The sequence below is a fragment of the Mesoplodon mirus genome (genome assembly GCF_964341445.2).
Source record: "Mesoplodon mirus genome assembly, chromosome: 7".
Taxonomy (NCBI): Eukaryota; Metazoa; Chordata; class Mammalia; order Artiodactyla; family Ziphiidae; genus Mesoplodon; species Mesoplodon mirus.
This window is the reverse complement of record NC_138983.1, coordinates 11,133,833-11,152,365: the sequence shown is the minus strand read 5'-3', so window position 1 is coordinate 11,152,365 and position 18,533 is coordinate 11,133,833. Positions and strand designations below refer to the sequence as shown.

The 18,533-nt window shown below is 44.9% G+C and overlaps 2 pseudogenes across 2 annotated transcripts; both read left to right on the top strand.

Annotated features, from left to right (window-relative positions):
• Positions 1 to 289: 289 nt before the first annotated feature.
• On the top strand, positions 290 to 1,188 carry LOC309808426 (olfactory receptor 10V1-like; annotated as a pseudogene). The gene has a single exon. The product of its transcript is annotated as an olfactory receptor 10V1-like (transcript).
• A 15,025-nt stretch (positions 1,189 to 16,213) lies between these two features.
• LOC309807880 (olfactory receptor 10V1-like) lies at positions 16,214 to 17,203 on the top strand (annotated as a pseudogene). Its single transcript has one exon. The product of its transcript is annotated as an olfactory receptor 10V1-like (transcript).
• The last annotated feature ends 1,330 nt before the right edge of the window (positions 17,204 to 18,533 follow it).

Sequence of the window (18,533 nt, the reverse complement as noted above, 5' to 3'; positions counted from 1 at the left end):
GTGTCCTGGGGGTGATTGGACAATCATAGTAATGAAGAGGCATGAGAATGTTCAGGAAGGTTTGCTTTAAAAAAAAAAAAGAGGAATGGAGATCAAGGAAAAAATGCAATTGGAAGGAAACCCTGTTGAGAACCATTCTATTGCATGGCTGGCATGGGGCATGGCACTCTCAGACACCACCTCTCCGAGGTGTGTGTCACACCCTTCCCATGTTTAAAAGGAGAACGCTGATGTCCATAACTTCTCCAAGGTCACACAGCTAGTCGATTAAGCAGGGCAGGAGGCAAGATCACCTTAACTGAACTCCAAAGGAAGCAATGAAGGTAAGGAATCAATGATTGCAAACTGTGTTTCTAACACAGGCAAGCTCAAGGACACAGGAGGATCACTTTGCCCGTGATGTCCTTCCTGGTACCAGGGCTAATGGAAGAGCACAACCAGACCGGAGCGGTCCATTTCCACTTCCACCCCTTCTCAACAGACCAGGCAGTGGTGTCCCTCATATTCATGGCCTTCTTGCTGTTGTACCCAGGAAGCCTCATTGGAAATGTCACCACTGGGCTCACAGTCTGGTGAGAACACTCCCTCCATACCCCAGTGTACTTCTTCCTCTTTGCACTGGCCATGCTGGAGATTGGCTACTCCACCAACATTGCTCCCTTGACTCTGGCTGGCGTCCTTTCCATGGGGAGGATACTTATCTCTCTCCCTGGCTGTGGAGCCCAGATGTTCTTCTCCATCCTTCTTGGGGAATCTGACTGTGTCTTTCTTGCTGTCATGGCCTATGACAGGTACATGGAAGTCTGTCATCCATTGCATTACAACCTCATCATGAGTTGGCAGCTCTGTGGGCAGATGACTTTAGGTTCTTTAGGTCTGGGATTCCTGTTGGTGCTGCCTTTGACCATTCTGATCTGCCACCTTTCATTCTGTGGCCACAGTGAAATCTATCACTTCTGTGACACGCCTGCCGTTATGCGCCTGGCCTGTGCAGACACCCACAGGCACGAGGCAGCTCTCTATGCCATCAGTGTGGCCGCTGTGGCCATTCCCTTGCTCCTTATCTGCCTCTCCTATGGCTGCATTGTGCCCACCATCGTGAGGATGGATTCAGGCCAGGGAAGACGCCGGGCCTTCTCCACTAGTTCCTCCCACCTCATGGTGGTTCTCCTGCAGTATGGGTGTTGAACCCTTATCTACCTGTGCCCCAGCTCCAGCTACTCCCCAGAAGAGGGCCAGGCAGTGTCTGTTGTCTACAACTTTTTCTCACCAGTGCTGAACCCCTTGGTCTATAGCATAAGGAATCAAGAAGTGACTAACGCAGTGAGGAGACTATGGCAAGAATGTACTTGATCAGGGAGCCAGAAATATTCCTTCTTAGAAAAAATATTCCTCAAATCAGAAGTAGGGACATGATCTGAAGGACAGGAAGCTCAAAAGGAAAAAGGAGGGAGTGGAGAGATGACTGTCCCATGGCTGTCTCGCCTGTGAAATGCTAATCAGTACTAATTCATCCACTTTGTATTAGATTCCAATGATGAAACCCTAGATTGCCTACAAAACCAGCCTCCTCTCTCACCATAGTGCTTAGAATAAGGACTAGCACAGGAATGTCAGTGAAGGAGAGAATGATTGAATGGATGGATAAGATGATGACAGCAGATGTTTTGAGAATGGGCCATCATGCACATTTCAGGCTATAGGTAACATTCTCTTACAGAGGTGCAGAGCCAGCATGACTAAGCACAGGCAACAGAGCACAAAGTTTAGAGCTAAAGGAATTGATTCAATATGGAGTCAGGTTTGGTCTTCTTTGTAACAGTAGTGTTACTGACCCAGGCCCTTGTACTCTTTAATCAATAGAAATGGATAAGAGGCCAGACGAGAATTTCAGGCAAGTCTTTATTGGGGCTTGTGCTGCAGCATGAGGGAGAGAAAATAAGTAACAGGTGCCCTTGCTTGCTCCAGAAAGCAGCTGCTTGGGTCCTTAAATGTGGTAGCAAGTGAGGGCAGGTCCGTGGGTTGGGCAGGAGGTGTAGCTTAGGTGGTCTGCCCACCCACTTGGTAGTGCCGTGCCCATGGATCATGCGCAATACCCTGCTTTTGATCCCAGCACCTCAGAAGTGGCAGTTGGTTTGTGGCCTTTTTGTATCCTATGGTTCATAATTGCCCCAACTGTGCATGCTTACAGTTATTTTTAGTCCCTTATAGTTTCTTTGTATTCTGTTGCTCAAGGAGATGTTTGTCCAGGGGCAAGCACTCTGGTAAAGGGTCCCAGGTCCCAGCCTATCTCAGTAGAGTCATCTGCTTCTCATGGCAGGAGATTGGCTCCTGTGATCCTTGCAGGAGAATCCCAAAACAACAATAGCCAATGAGCAGGGCTGTCGTGGAGATTGGTGGAGAGGACCAGAAGGAGGATTGAGAGCAGGGAAAGATATTTCCAAGATACCATATCCTTAAAGAGAAAAAGAAAAGAAGCCCATTCTTTTCTTGACGTTTCAAATGCAATAGATGATAAAAGCCACCCTATTCCATATCTGATTGTGCTACACACAAGAAAGGGGAAAAAGGGGAAAAACAGTATGAAAACCTGATGACAAGAATTCTTGGGACCCTTGGCCAGGCAGCAACATTAAGAAGTACAGGAGTGGGCTTCCCTGGTGGCGCAGTGGTTGAGAGTCTGCGTGCCAATGCAGGGGACGAGGGTTCGTGCCCCAGTCTGAGAAGATCCCACATGCTGCGGAGCGGCTGGGCCTGTGAGCCATGGCCGCTGAGCCTGCGCGTCCGGAGCCTGTGCTTCGCAACGGGAGAGGCCACAACAGTGAGAGGCCCGTGTACCGCAAAAAAAAAAAAAAAAAAAGAAGTACGGGAGCATGCAGAATTTTGAACAGTGCTAGTGTGGAGAGTCAATAAATATTTTATTGATAACAATGATATTTGTTGAAATTAAGTTATTTCTCTAATTATTTTTAATTTATTCTATTCCCAATATCCTTATACAAAAGATGTGAAGCGGCTTAGAAATACATTGAATACAAAAGTTAAAAACACACTGTCAGGACTTCCCTAGTGGTCCAGTGGTTAAGAATCCACCTGCCAATGCAGGGGATACGGGTTTGATCCCTGGTCCAGGAAGATCCCACATGCGGCAGAGCAACTAAGCCAGTGCGCCACAACTACTGAGCCGACATGCTGCAACTACTGAAGCCGGAGCGCCTAGAGCCCGTGCTCTGCAGTAAGAGAAGCCACCGCAATGAGAAGCCCGTGCACCGCAACGAAGAGTAGCTCCCGCTTGTCTCAATTAGAGAAAGCCCACGTGCAGCTACAAAGACCCAGCACAGCCAAAAACCCCCCCAAAACAAAAAAAACCCCAGAAAAACCCGCATAGTCAAGAAGATCAGGGTGAAGGCAAAATTCAGGAAGAATATAGTAGTAAGATTTCTATGCAGAAATGTAAACCATGGGCTTCCCTGGTGGTGCAGTGGTTGGGAGTCCGCCTGCCAATGCAGGGGACACGGGTTCGAGCCCTGGCCCGGGAGGATCCCGCATGCTGCGGAGCAGCTAAGCCCATGCACCACAACTACTGAAGGCTGCGCGCCTAGAAGCCACAATGAAAAGTCCGCGCGCTGCAACAAAGAGTAGCCCCTGCTCGCCGCAACTAGAGAAAGCCCGCACACAGCAACGAAGACCCAACACAGCCAAAAATAAAAACAAAAACAAACAAACAAAAAGAAATGTAAACCATGTGCTTCTCTGCAGTTTATAATAGTGGTCACCTACAGGTATCTAGCTTCCTAGTAGCCAAAGTAAAAAATAAAATACAATTAAATTTGAGAGCTTCAAAGGTCGTATAATTTCTAGACATAGGGAGAAATTTAACACTTTTTTGGGGTTAAATCTCAGATGTAAAAGAATCTTTTCTTACTGCTTTTCTAAAGAGAATACAGCACATTTAACAACATACCAACAATTAGAATAATAACACTAGCTATCATTTATTGAGCCCTGAAGTATGAGCCAGATATTGTTTTAGGTGCTTAGTACACAGTAACTTACTTGAATCCCACAAAGTCTTAGGAGATAGGTACCATTATTATCCCCATTTTACACATAAAGAACTGAAGTTCTGAGAGGTTAAGTCATCTTCCCAAGATCACACAGGCAGTAAGTGCTGGCACAGTTTCATTCCAGAGCCTGTGACCTTAGCCAGTATAACATATAGTAAATTTGAAATGAATTTCCTAGGGCTAATTCTCAATGTAAACTGATGGAGTGACACTGATGTTCAAGTCACTTAATGCAGTTCTGGAAGGAATGATCACAGTCAACAAAAGAATACAGCTCTCTGATGTTCCCACTTGATTTTAGTTTAGGGAATAAACCTAAAACTATTAGAACCTGATAGGCAAGCGTGTCTTTCAGGAAGTGCTTTCACAAACACTATTTTACTCAAGCAGGGTCTTGATGAAATGAGTCTGTTGTAACAGAAACCAGGCTGTGAGGAGGTAAAACAGGTGAGCAAACTGAAAATGCAGCCAGTTAGACCCATACCCTCTTCGCATTACCAAACACAAATCCTTTCAGATATATTTTAAGATTTGATTGTTACCCAGATAAGTTTGACCTGGGAACTAAAAAAACTTCAAGATCAAATAGAAGGAACGATTTTTTTGTCATGACATTCAGACCTCGCCACTATTGATCTTTCCTCTTAGGAAAAAAAAAGATCTTTGGGGCCACACAGCATTTGCTGGAGCATGTCTCTGCTTCTTCTTGCTGGAGAGGTGAGATGTGAGTCAGGATAAAGGTCAAGGCCTCACTGAGAAACAGCAAGTTTCACTGGCCCCCTTCAGCCCACAGAGACACTGCACATACCTGTCAACTATGTCCACTGTGGTTTTCAATTGCGTTTGGGAGAACCAGGTTGAATGTTGGGGTCAGCTGTGTACCTGAGCAGGACCCTAGGGGGCCTTCCCAGGGCAGACCTCTCCCCCATATCCTCTGCTTTAGCTCCTTTCTGAAGTACCTAGATCATAGTATCTGATGCACATTTCCTGAGTTTTTTACAGATGCTAAAACCACCACCAAATGGAAGAAATGAACTACTTGATGACCATGAGCATGTAGCCTCACGTCTTCGTGGACTGATAATGTTTAACCCCTGTGACACTGCCTTGTTACCTCACCATCAACCAATCAGAGAATTGTGCACGAGCTGATCACATACCCTGGGACTCCCCTCCCTCACCTTGCCTTTAAAATGGCTTTGCTGAAACCAATCAGGGAGTTCGGCTTTTTGAGCATTAGCTGTCCTGGACTCCTTGTATGGTGCCTTACAATAAGCGTTCCACTTTCCTTCACCACAACCTGGTGTCAGTAGATTGGCTTTACTGTGTGTGGGCGAGCAGACCCAAGTTTTGGTTCCGTAACAGCTGGAAAGACTCAGTGAACCAGTGGAGAACGTGGAGAGAGCGTCCTGGGAGAAAATGATGCATTGGTCATAGAAATAGCTTTGTGGCCTCACTGGGTACAGTCCTTTTCTCATCTAAACTCCATGGAGTCTGATTCTAGAAGAAGGATCAGAAGATGACTAAAAGCTAGCGTCACTAAGGAGTTGTTACCGAACCAGGTTGTTTGCTGGACATGCAGCAAGTCAAAACACTGAGTTGCCAAGATTTGCAGCAAAGAAAAGGCTTATTCACAAGACAGCCAAGAAAGGAAATGAGACAGAAAAACCAGTCTCAGCTCCATCTCCCTGAAGGCCAGGGGCCTGAGATATTTATGGGATAAAGAACCAAGGTAGACTTCCCTGGTAGCACAGTAGTTAGGAATCTGCCTGCCAATGCAGGGGACACGGGTTCGAGCCCTGATCCGGGAAGATCCCACATGCCGCGGAGCAACTGAGCCCGTGCGCCACAACTACTGAGCCTGTGCTCTAGAGCCCGCGAGCCACAACTACTGAGCCCGCGTGCCACGACTACTGAAGTCCAAGCACCTAGAGCCTGTGCTCCACAACAAGAGAAGCTACGGCAATGAGAAGCCCGCGCACCACATCGAAGAGTAGCCCTCGCTCGCTGCAACTAGAGAAAGCCCGCGTGCAGCAATGAAGACCCAACACAGCCAAAAAAGAAAGAAAAAAGAAAAGAACCAAGGTGGTCTTAGACATGGGGAAAGGTTATTTGAGGTAGGGAAAAGGTGAGGTAATTGGTGTTCTGCGCAGGCATATCTGAGTCACATGCTTCTTCGTGGGATGTGTGTTCAAAATGGTGGAGTTAAGCATGATCTGAGGGTGGAGTTTTTGGCCTTGTGATGTTAGAAGGTCATTAGACACCTGCACAGGCCCAGTTTTAGGGTCAGTGGTCCCAACCAGTCTCAGCCAGCTAGAAGCAGAACTACACACAGCGGACTCCAAGTTCCTAGGGCAAACATCTTACTGTTTAGGCTATGCGAAGCTTGGAGGGTATGCAATTTGCAGCAAAATAATTAAGGTGAATTTGCTCAGTGAAGGCAGGCACCAGGCAGAGGGGTTTCTAGCAAGCTTTAAGACAAGTTCAAGAATTTCTGTGAGTCACCAATTTCTGTTAGCCCTATGGGGCATGGTTTCAGAGTCAGTAGATTTTTCTCCCTACAGCCTTTTAAAAATGAATAATTACTTAGCACCTGTAACGTATAGGCACATTAAATTCAGCAAATAGAAAATCACAGGGGACTAGGAAAAAAAGAAGAGAAAGAAAGCCAGAAGAAATGGATAGAGGGAGAAATGGAACTGAGAGGCAAAAATGGAGAACTTAAAGAAGAAAGGTTAAACATTTTTTGTGTGGCTGCAATTAAAAAGTAGACTGCCAGATACGGCCTGCGGTGTCACTCAGAGATGACTGTGGCTCTGGCTGCAGTGGAAAGGGTCTAGACTCCAAATAAAGTGAGTTCCAACTCCAGCATGGCAGCTGTTCTGTTATATAGCATTCTGAAGTGTTGAGCAGTGTAACAAAATTGCTGAACACAAACCATCTGAAAAGCCATCCACCGCCTATGTGTAGCGTGTGGGTCAGCAGCTTGCAGCCTCTGCTCCAGAGCAACAGAGTGGCTTTGTTTGTTCTTCTCTGAGTGGACCACTGGTACTTGCTAAAATATGTCCCAGCTCAGTATATACACAATTAGACTTTCAAGTGGCTCGTGGTTGTTTCTTCTGGAATTGTTTTGCATTTTTCTTTCAAGATTACTTTGACAAACTCCTGCTAAATTCTCTCTCTCTCTCTCTCTCTCAATCTCTGTCTCTCTCACACACACATACACCTGTAGGCCTTCATTTCAACAATATTTCCAGAGTTTTCAGAGCTACTTGTCCTTGAGATGAAAGTTTTCAGTGATACATACATGAGCATTTAAACATTATTTTTTGTATTTATTTAAAAGTGAGGGATAAAAAATATAGCCAGTACAATGATGTTGTTACATTAAAAAAAAAAAGTGAGAGAGGGACTTCCCTGGTGTCGCAGTGGTTAGGAATCTGCCTGCCAACGCAGGGGACATGGGTTCGAGCCCTGGTCTGGGAAGATCCCACATGCTGCAGAGCAACTAAGCCTGTGCGCCACAACCAGTGAGCCTGCGCTCTAGAGTCTGCGAGCCACAGCTACTGAGCCCACGCACCACAACTACTGAAGCCCGCGCGCCTAGAGCCCATGCTCCGCAACAAGAGAAGCCACTGCAGTGATAAGCCTGCACACCACAATGAAGACCCAATGCAGCCAAAATTTTTTTTTAAAAGTGAGTGAGCTGAATTTAAGTCAAGAAAAACATTAAGTAAATTATACGATAAGTTAGATAAAACATAAATCATGAAGGTTGTTCGTGAATGGCCAAACTTTGAAAAAATTTTGTTTCTACATTTTATAATGGCCTTGACCAAAATCACTAGCGGCCGCTGGTATAAAACACATAATTTATAGGGAGTGTGATAGGGTCTTGGATGATATTGGTGAATAAATAAAGGAATGCTCAGTGCTATAACATTCTGCAATCGATGAATACTAGACATCCATTAGGTGCTTAGCTCCATACTAGGTGATGAGATGCAATTGAACTGAGTTGAACTAGTCGCCCCCATTGAGGACCTATCCTAGTAGAGGTTGAAAAATGAGTGTATAAACACAATGCAGAGTGATAAATGCTATAATTGGGGCGGGCACAAAGCCACCATGGAGCATGGAGCAGGGAGTAATTCGTTTTTGGAGGAGTGTGGGGGAAGGTGTGTGTATCAGAATAAGGCTTCATGTAACAGGTGACACTTGGCTGAGTTTTGAAGGATCCGTAGAATTTGTCTAGGTACACAAAATTAACCTCTAATTGAATAAATTAAAACTGTATGTCTTGGACTTCCCTGGTGGTGCAGTGGTTAAGAACCCGCCTGCCAATCAATGCAGGGGACGTGGGTTCGAGCCCTGGTCCGGGAAGATCCCACATGCCACGGAGCAACTAATCCCATGCGCCACAGCTACTGAGCCTGCGTGCCACAACTACTGAAGCCTGCGTGCCTAGAGCCCACGCTCCACAACAAGAGAGGCCACCGCAATGAGAAGACCACACACCGCACGAAGAGTAGCCCCTGATCACCGCACCTAGAGAAAGCCCGCGTGCAGCAACAAAGACCCAATGCAGCCAAAAATGAAAAAATAAATAAATTTAAAAACAAACAAACTGTATGTCTTTCTAAACTACCTCAAACTTGGAGAGTAAAAATTTAGGCAATAATCAAAATATAGCTAAGTCTAGCAGCAATTAGACCAGTTTAGAATATCATGTCCCTAAACAATGCCTGTTTGTGTTCAAATATTGACCTACAGGGGATGGTCAAGTTAAAAGCTAAGATAGCCTCTTGGGGCTTGGTTGAACCAAAGTAGGCAGGGAATTCTCCGGAAATGAGATGAGAAGGGGTGAGAGTTGATAAAGAACCCAGAATTCTGACTCTGCAAATCCCAAAGTCCCACGTTCTTCCCTTGAGATGTAGCAGCAGAGAGGGATTAATGGTATCTAGATGTGTGCTTTCCTCAATTCTCTGGGTAGTTTCTCAGAGATTCAGTCTCAGCTGGTTCCCAAGGTATTAAGAAGAGGATTCCACCTTGGGCTTCACTCAGCCTCAGGGAAGGATGTGGCTGCCAACCTCTTTAGGCAGAAGGTAAGGAGGGTAAGGGAAGACCAGGCTGATTGAGTTGTTGTGTGGTCTAGACCCTGGGGAATGAACCAATGAACCCTACTGACCTTGGGCTTTCCTGATCCTGTGAGGGGCTTCCTCGTGTGGAGATACAAATGAATTGGAACATTAGTTTAACCTCCTGGAGCTAATGATGTGACACTGTTGATGTCAAATATACTAACAAGAAACAAGTCTTCAAAAGACACTCCACTGCTGAGGGTGAGAGAAGGAAACTCTGTCCCTCCCTAGAGAGACAGAAATGTGTGCCATTTCCTAGGTTGTCTGAGACGAGTATGGGAGAGTCGTTCAAAGAGGACTACATGCTTTGTTGGGACACCCAGAAAACATAGTGTAACCTGCTCAGTTTTCAAGTGACACACCCAATGCCTAGTTGATAGTAGCTTCTAGATAAATCCTTGTCAAATAAGTGAATGCACGAACAGTCCTATTAATTACACTCAGTGAGGGGAGAAGGTAGATGAGTATGCAAAGGTCTTTACGGAAAAGGAAGGGCGCTCTGTGTGAAGAATGCCATGTCTTTGGAGGCAGTGCTGGTGCCACAAAAGAGACTCATCAAAGAGGATGCAATGTGGGCTTCCCTGGTGGCACAGTGGTTGAGAGTCCGCCTGCCGATACAGGGGACACGGGTTCGTGCCCCGGTCCGGGAAGATCTCACATGCCACGGAGCGGCTGGGCCCGTGAGCCATGGCCGCTGAGCCTGCGCGTCCGGAGCCTGTGCTCCACAACGGGAGAGGCCACAACAGTGAGAGGCCCGCGTACCGCAAAAAAAAAAAAAAAAAAGAGGATGCAGTGTTACTGAGGGTTTATAGTTCCTGGGTAAGAAGAGGTCTGGCATTTCCTGATTCACGTAGCAAGAAACTGTGCAATAGCAAAGGCAGGATAAAGCAGACAGTGGAAGAGAACGTTTAACCACAACCAAAGCTCACAGTATTGTTATTTTTATCCCATTGAGAAGACCCCAGAGGAGGAGTAAACTTGGGAGTAAAGAAGGGAGAGATTTCTCACTGACTCTTCAGTGCCTTGGAAATAATTTTTTATTTGTATAATTATTTATTATTCTTTGAATGCTCCTAAAAATAGAGTGCCTTACGGTAAAACCCTAGCTACAATGAGATCAAGATCAACTTATAAAAGGCAGTATAAAAGACAAAAGTTAAATAGAAATGAAGGTATTGGGGCTGAGAAATGCTAAGTGATTGAATATAAAACTTAGTTTTGGCCTTCCTAGCAGCTAAGGTAAAAAGGGAAACGAATTAGGTAGCTCTCACAGACAAGTAGGATGACTTATATGTGTTCATTAAGAGAGAAATGTATGTGTCTGGGTGAGGGTGTGGGGAATGCACTGAGAAGTCAGGTGAGTCTTTATCCCAGGTATGTTGAACATCCATTGTATAAACAGTGTGATTGTTGCAGTGGAATTCACTGTAGTTTTTAAGTGTTCCAGAGATATTCCACACAGAGAGCCTTGTATTTTTTTTTTTTTTTTTTTTGCGGTACGCAGGCCTCTCACTGTTGTGGCCTCTCCCGTTGCGGAGCACAGGCTCCAGACGCGCAGGGTCAGCGGCCGTGGCTCACGGGCCTAGCCGCTCCGTGGCATGTGGGATCTTCCTGGACCGGGGCACGAACCCGTGTCCCCTGCATCAGCAGGCGGACTCTCAACCACTGCGTCACCAGGGAAGCCTGAGCCTTGTATTTTTAAACTGATTTGAAAACTGACTGATATTCTGAAGAAAATTTTGAGGGATATTAAGGGCAATATGCTTGAGGGATGTGGCTTCCTTGAGCTATGGTCTAATGCACAGTTATAGCTTTGGGAAGCATGTTCATTAAATTTGTAGATGACAATGGGGAGAAATTGATCATTTGTTGGAGTAAAGAATTGTAATTCTCCATAAGATCTCAATGGGCTAGAATAATGAGCTAAATCTGAAAGGTTGACTTTAAAAAGAGATGAGGGTAAAGAAAAGAAAGAGAGAGGGAAAGGAAAGTAGAAGAAAGAAAAGGGAAGGGATGGAAAAGAAAGGGAAGGAAGAAGAAAGGAAGAAAGGAAGGTAGGAAGGAAGGAAGGAAGGTTAACTACTTAACAACAAACTCAGCCCAAATCAAGGTTGTGGTATGTCTGGAAATGAACAAGCACATAAATAAATAACTAGATTTAGAACAATCTTGGACAACATCATTGGCAAGTGTGCAGATTTTGTGGCTATATTTAGGTGTTAATCCTCATTCTGACAATTCCTGGTTGTATAACTAGGGGTATGTTATGTACTTCAGTGTCCTTGCCTTTCAAATGGGAATTTTAAAAAGCAATAACATTTGTAATGTTAAAAATAAACACATATTCTTCACAGAAAGTTTGAAAAATGGAGAAAAGCATGAAGAAAATAGTCATCTCCCATTTTTCTCTGAAACACCATTGAGAGTTTATTGTTTCCTTCTAGACTGGTAGCAGAATTGGTGTCATGTTCCGCATGCAATGTTGCCTTTTCATTTTCTTCATTTAACATTATATTGTAAGCACTTTCTCACTGTATTAAACCTTATAATTATAACAATTTTAATGTCAATATGACAGTTCATCATATTAATACACCTCAAGTGACTAGAATGTCACCTCTTGTTAAGTATTTGTTGTGTTTCCTTATAAAAATTATTATCAAAGCACCCTGCACATATCTTTATGTATTTGGCTCCATATTCCAGCTATTACCTCAGGACAGATCCTTCAATGTGAGGGTAGTGATTCAACACATATAATTTCTTGAAAATTGCTGATTTTCCTTCTAGAAGGGATATGCTCTTTTAGCATCAGAGTACTAAACTGAAGATTATTACTTCTACTTCAAAAGTACTGGGTAGCAGTCATTGACATTGATAGAACCTCAGTAGCTCTCCAGTGTTCATGTCAATACAAAGTTACATGGTACCTAGTATTGTGCTAGGTCCTGGGTATTAGTGAAGAACAGAATCCAATCAGTCTCTGCCCTCGTGGAGTTGAGGTTCATGGAGGGGACAGAGATACACAAGTGATCACAGAGGCAAACACATCGTTAAAGGAGTGGTGAGATCCCTGGTTATAGATAATAGTTCTCTTTCTTGTGCCCGACTTGTCCCTTAATGTCTAATTCACGAAGATTATTTGGGGTAGAGGGTGTGTTGGTCGTCTTTACCCAAAGTAGGAAGAGAGGCAGGCAGGTGTGTGCTCCAATGCTGCTTCTAGAAAAGGAATTAAAATTCTCAAGGAACAATAGTCTTAGAAACTTCCAAGTGAAAAATTTCCCACTATGATTCCACCCATCTTCCAACCCTCTTACCCCACACAAGGCTGTGCCCAACAGATGACAGTACAGAGGCAGAAGCATTTAGAAAAGGAAAGAAAAACTTGCAAAACACGCAGGGAGCCAGACTTTAAAAGTACCGGCCTGCCAGAATAAAAAACACAACAAATATTCAAAGGAAAAAATTGCAAATCAGCAAGAATACTAAGGTTGCATTATTCTGTTTGTGGTGGAAAACAACAATGTCCTTACATGATTATCATACTCATAAAGGTTGTGATATATCTTCAGACATCAGCACAGCAAAAGTAAGCAAAATACATTCTTTGGTGGGGGGAACAAAACCAGTCAGGTGATCCTGTTAGTTTTGGTTTAACTCAGGGTGCAAAGTGTCCCCCCCACCACCCCACTTACTGTGGCATGTGAAGTATTGACATTTAATCATTGGACGCAAGGCCAAGTGTCAGTTTTTGTTTCTACAGTAGATATGATGTGTTGGTGTGTGTGTGTAGTCAGGGTATGTTGTTTTGGATACCATGTAAACTTGTCCTGAAATTCTTTCCTACCAATCATGGGCAGCAGAAAGAAAACTGGATAAAGAGATTTTAAAATAAATTAAAATATAAGATTCTTTTCCTTTATGCATTCAACAATCGTCTGTTAAAACGAATTAAGGGCACTTACTGTTACCAAGTCCAAGCTCGGACTGTTCACCGCAAGACAGGACAATAAATCGAGAGACGAGTTGTTGGGGCAAGGAACAGTGATTTTATTTAGAAAGCCAGCAGACTGAGAAGATGGTGGACTCATGTCCCAAAGAACCATCTTGCTAGGGTTTGGATGCTAGTTTCTTCTATAGAACAAAGGGGAAGATGAGGAGATAAAGTAAAAAAGGCAATAAATTGTTGCAAATATTTCCTGGTTCCAGCCAGCTTCCCAAGAAGGTGTTAATTTCTTCTTTCCTGCAGCCATTCATGGGCGGGCCTGGTCAGGATGTTTCCTGTGAGCTAAACAAAGGTATTTTAGCTTAAGCTCAGGCATGGGGGGCAGGGTTCCCAGAGATGGGCCATTATGTATACTTTAAGCGTATAGGCAACACTTTAGTGATTAACTTGTAGCAAAAACAATAGAAAACAAATGTTAAATGAAAAGAAAAAGATCCAATATGGACTCAGATTTATTTTTCCTTGTTACACTATAAGGGATGGTGAGGCACTCAGGGCTAGCAATGGTAGGAAACTGTTTGCATCCTTGGGCCTGAAGTGACAAGGTGAGAGAACACTGTTACTGGAGCCCAGCAAAAACTGAAGCCATGGAAGATGGGCCACGCAACAAGAGCTGTGGTCATAGAACCATCATGGTAGAGGGAGAAGGGGGTAGTGGTGTGTGTATGGGGAGAGGGATAAATACCCTACATACCTTTGTGCTACTCTTTATTTTCCTTCAAGTACCTTCATTGGCCACATCCAACCAGAAGCCACAGGGTGAGTGAGCTCAGATGATTCAGTCCTTAGTGACCAGCCTCCCAGGCAGCAGAGCAGGGTGGAGAGTGGATCTTGGGGGGTAGACCTAGATTAACCAACAAAACCTTCCCTTTGCATAACACTAAGAGGAAGAGCAGTCTCCAAGAGTGATGGAAACATAGTGTCCAGAGAGGTGGGAAAAAAGTTTGGGTAGAATAGCATCACAGAGTCCTTGGGTGAGGAATTTCAAGGAAAAGGGAGCCTCCAGTGCAACAGAGATCAAGTCAAAAAGTAGCCACTGGATTCAGCAATTTGGAAGTCATTGGTGACCTTCATTAGAGTGGTCTCTGGCTGTAAGACTGGAACCAGACTGTGCTAAAGAAAGAATAGGAAATGGTTGAAATGCAAAGGAGACAGGGAGCCTTTAGAAGATGATATAAGATTAAGGGAAGTTAATCTTTTTGCCATGAGAGGTAAAGTTGCTGTAGAGGTGGAGCAGAAGCAGATACTGGAGACAGACTGAATGATTGTGAAGCAAGATCACAGAGGAAGCAGGAGGGACTGAGACCACTAGCTCTGCAGAGGAGAGGGAACACTTCTAGAGAGGCATATGGGGATTTGCTATTGGGTATACGGAGGGAGAATGTTGTGGGTCTAGAGCTGGTGAGCATGATGATGAGTTGCCTCCAGGTAGCTTCTGTTCTTTTTTTCAGTGAAGTTGGAGGCTGGGTCATTACTGGTGGTGAGAGAAGAGGTAGCAGAAGAGAGGTCTTAAAGAGACCAGGGAAATTTGCCCCTGTCTTGGGACCTGAAGGAGCAGCTGACTGAGAGCCTTGGGACAGCACTGGGGTTGATAATACCTCTCTATCCCTACCGTGGCACCAGTCAGCAGAATTTTGTGATCTTCTTTAGTCATGTTCAGCCTGGAATGAAGATGCTGGATATTACAGAAGGTAACAGGGTTGGCAGAAGATCAAGGAACTGAAGACAGTGACAGTATTGGTAAAAGACTGATGAAAGAGATGAACCATAGATCTTGGTTGGATGGGGCATGGAGGAAAGCCCAAAGGAGGCTTATTTGGGGGAACTGGAGGCATCAAAGGTGGTCTTGAAAAGGTGGAAGAAGAATAGTATTGATGATTGCTAACATTTTTGGAGAGTTTCCTAGGGGCCAGACACATTTACTTCTCACAGCAATCCTACCTGCTGTGTCCTACTGTTGTCTTCACAGATGAAGAAATTGAAGCAGAAAGCTTCAGCAAGTTGTTCAAAGTCCTACTGTTGGTCAATGACAACCAGACAAGGGATTGAGGGCGTAGAGATTTGTGGTCTAGGAATAGTATATTGTGGGTTAACATTTCATTGCTGACTTGAGCAGATATTCATACACCAATTTTCATAGCAGCATTATTCACAATAGCCAAAATGTGGAAACAATCCAAGCGTCCACGAACAGATGAATGGATAGCAAAATGTGGCATACACACATACGATGGGATATTATTCAGGCATGAAAAGGAACATAATTTTTTTTTTGAGGTACGCGGGCCTCTCCCTGTTGTGGCCTCTCCCGTTGTGGAGCACAGTCTCCGGACGCACAGGCTCAGCGGCCATGGCTCACGGGCCCAGCTGCTCTGCGGCATGTGGGATCTTCCCGGACCGGGGCACGAACCCGCGTCCCCTGCATCGGCAGGCGGACTCTCAACCACTGCGCCACCAGGAAAGCCTGAAAAGAAACATAATTTTGATATAAGCTATCACATGGATGGACCTTGAAAACATTATGCTTAGTGAAATAAGCCAGACACCGAAGGACAAATACTATATGATTCCACTTACATGAGGTACGTAGAACAGGCAAATTCACTGAGACAAAGTAGGATTGAGGTAGCTAGGAGCTGGGAGGAGGAGATCGTGGAGGAGATCATTAGTTTATTGGGTAGAGTTTTTGTTGGGGATGATAGAAAAGTTTTGGGTATAGATAGGGGTGATGGTTATACAACATTGTGAATGTATTTAATGTCACTGAATTGTACACTTACACATGGTTAAAATGATAAATATTATGTAATGTATATTTTACCACAATTAAAAAAAAAGATTTCAGTGGGGAGCTACTTCTGGGTGATTACAACAACAAAAAAGCTGTTGTAGAAGTAAGTTGCTAAATTTGGAGGTAAAGATGGTTTTAGTTGAGGAAGGAAGGGAGAGGCCAGGAGCTGAATGGGTCATCCAGCAGGAGCCCTGTGTCCTGACATTTATGTATCCTCAGGGGGCAGCGCCTGTGCCATTAGCAGGCCCGATGCATTGAATACATGGAGGATGCAAACCAGACTGGAATGATTCACTTCCACTTCCACCCCTTCTCCAAACTCCCCGAGGTACAGATGCTGATTTTCGTGACCTTCCTGATTATGTACCTGGTCCGCGTCAGCGGCAACCTCTCCATTTCTCTCATCAGCTGGATTGACCGTTCTCTCCACACCCCCATGTACTTCTTCCTGACCAACTTGGCAGCTCTGGAGATCTGCTACTCTTCCACCTTTGCCCCTCTGACTCTGACAAGCACCGTGTCCATGGAGAAAACCCTCATCTCCTTGCCTGGCTGTGGTGCTCAGATGTTCTTCTTCATATTCCTGGGCAGCGCTGACTGCATTCTGCTGGCTGTCATGGCCTATGACAGGTTCGTGGCCATCTGCCACCCTTTGCGTTACACCCTTGTGATGAGCTGGTGATTTTGTGCCCGACTGGCCCTGGGCTGTCTGGTGTTGGGGTTCATCTTGGCCATGCAGCTGACTGTGCTCATCTTCCAACTCCCCTTCTGTAGGAGCAAAGAAATCAGTGTGTTCTATTGTGATGTCCTTCCTGTTATGAGATTGGCCATTGCAGATACCCGGGTCCACGAGGCCACTCTGTTTGTGGTTGGTGTCACTGTCCTCACCATCCCCTTCCTGCTTATCACCCTGTCCTATGTCTTCATCGTGGCTGCCATCCTGAAGATCCGCTCTGTGGGGGGGAGGCACATGGCCTTCTCAACCTTCTCCCACCTGACTATGGTTCTGCTCCAGTATGGGGGTGTGAGCCTCATCCACCTGTGCCCCAGCTCCAGCTACTCTCCAGAGAGGGGCCAGGTAGTATCTGTGGTTTACACATTCATCACCCCTATGCTGAACCCCTTGATCTACAGCATGAGGAACAGAGAGCTTAAGGATGCTTTGAAGAGAGCATTGATGAGGTTCCTGTCATCCTAAACACAACAAACACCCTGGATGTTCCTCTGTAACGTTGCTGAGTAGAGACAAATGGGTATGCTCTCTGAAAGATGGGAGACAGGGGCTAAGAGGTCATTGGTTTTACACTGTTACTTCTTCCTGGTTATATTATTTTTGAAAAGGCATTTTCCTTTTCTCATTCTTAGACTCCTTATCTCTAAAATTGGGATTAAAATGCCCACAAGACCTAAATTCTGGGATAGTTATGATGATCAAAAGATATATTAAGTGGAAATACTTTGTGACTTCCATTTATTATTATTATTATTTTGTCGCAGGGCATGTGGGGTCTTATTTCCCCAACCAAGGATTGAACCTGCGCCCCCTGCAGTGGAAGCATGGAGTCTTAATCGCTGGACCACCAGGGAAGTCCCTACTTTGTGACTTTTAGAGGGAGATGTAGCAGTGTACGTCATTATCACTATCCTCAGCATCAAGTGGAAAGTCTGTGTTCTGCTTTGGACGTCTCTCCAGATGTAGTTCTCAGGTTCTTAGCATTGCATGTATGGGCAGGGGCAGGGCCAAGAATAAGAGGCAAATCAAACCAGGACCATCCCAGTCATGATTCCCATTATGTAAATGCTGAGTTTGTGCCGCTTTGAATTATTTATCTTTCATCCTAAATTATCTTTCAGGGAAAAGTGATAGGGAAAGCACTAGAGTTTTAAAGTTTTCAGCTGCATGGCCAAGATGAACCCCAACACCAGAGAGCCCAGGGCCAGGCGGGCACAAAATCACCAGCTCATCACGAGGGTGTAATGCAAAGGGTGGCAGATGGCCACGAACCTGTCATAGGCCATGACGGCCAGCAGAATGCAGTTTTGTTAGTTTAAAGTTTTGTTAGTTTCTCTTTATTTAACTTTATACCTGGAGCCAATCTGTCTCCATCTCAATCTCTGACTCTATTAGTCTGCTTCCAAATCCCTCTCCCTTTATCCATCTATTCTCTGTCCCTTTCTTCTCTCGTTCTCGCTCTCTTGTACACACACACACACACACACACACACGCATACACATTTATCTCATATTCTCCCTTTCTGCCTACCCCTAGTTGATATGGCCTGAATATTTGTGTTCCTTCCAAATTCACATGTTGAACTACTAATGCCCAGTGTGATGACATTAAAAGACGGGGCCTTTGGGAGGTGCTTAGGTCATGAGGGTAGAGCCCTCATGAATGGGATTAGCCCCCTTATAAAAGAGACCCCTTAGAGCTCCCTAGCTCCTTCAGCCATGTGAGGATACAATGAGAAGTCTGTGACCTGGAAAAGGGCCTTTACCCAACCACGCTGGTACCCTAATCTTAGAC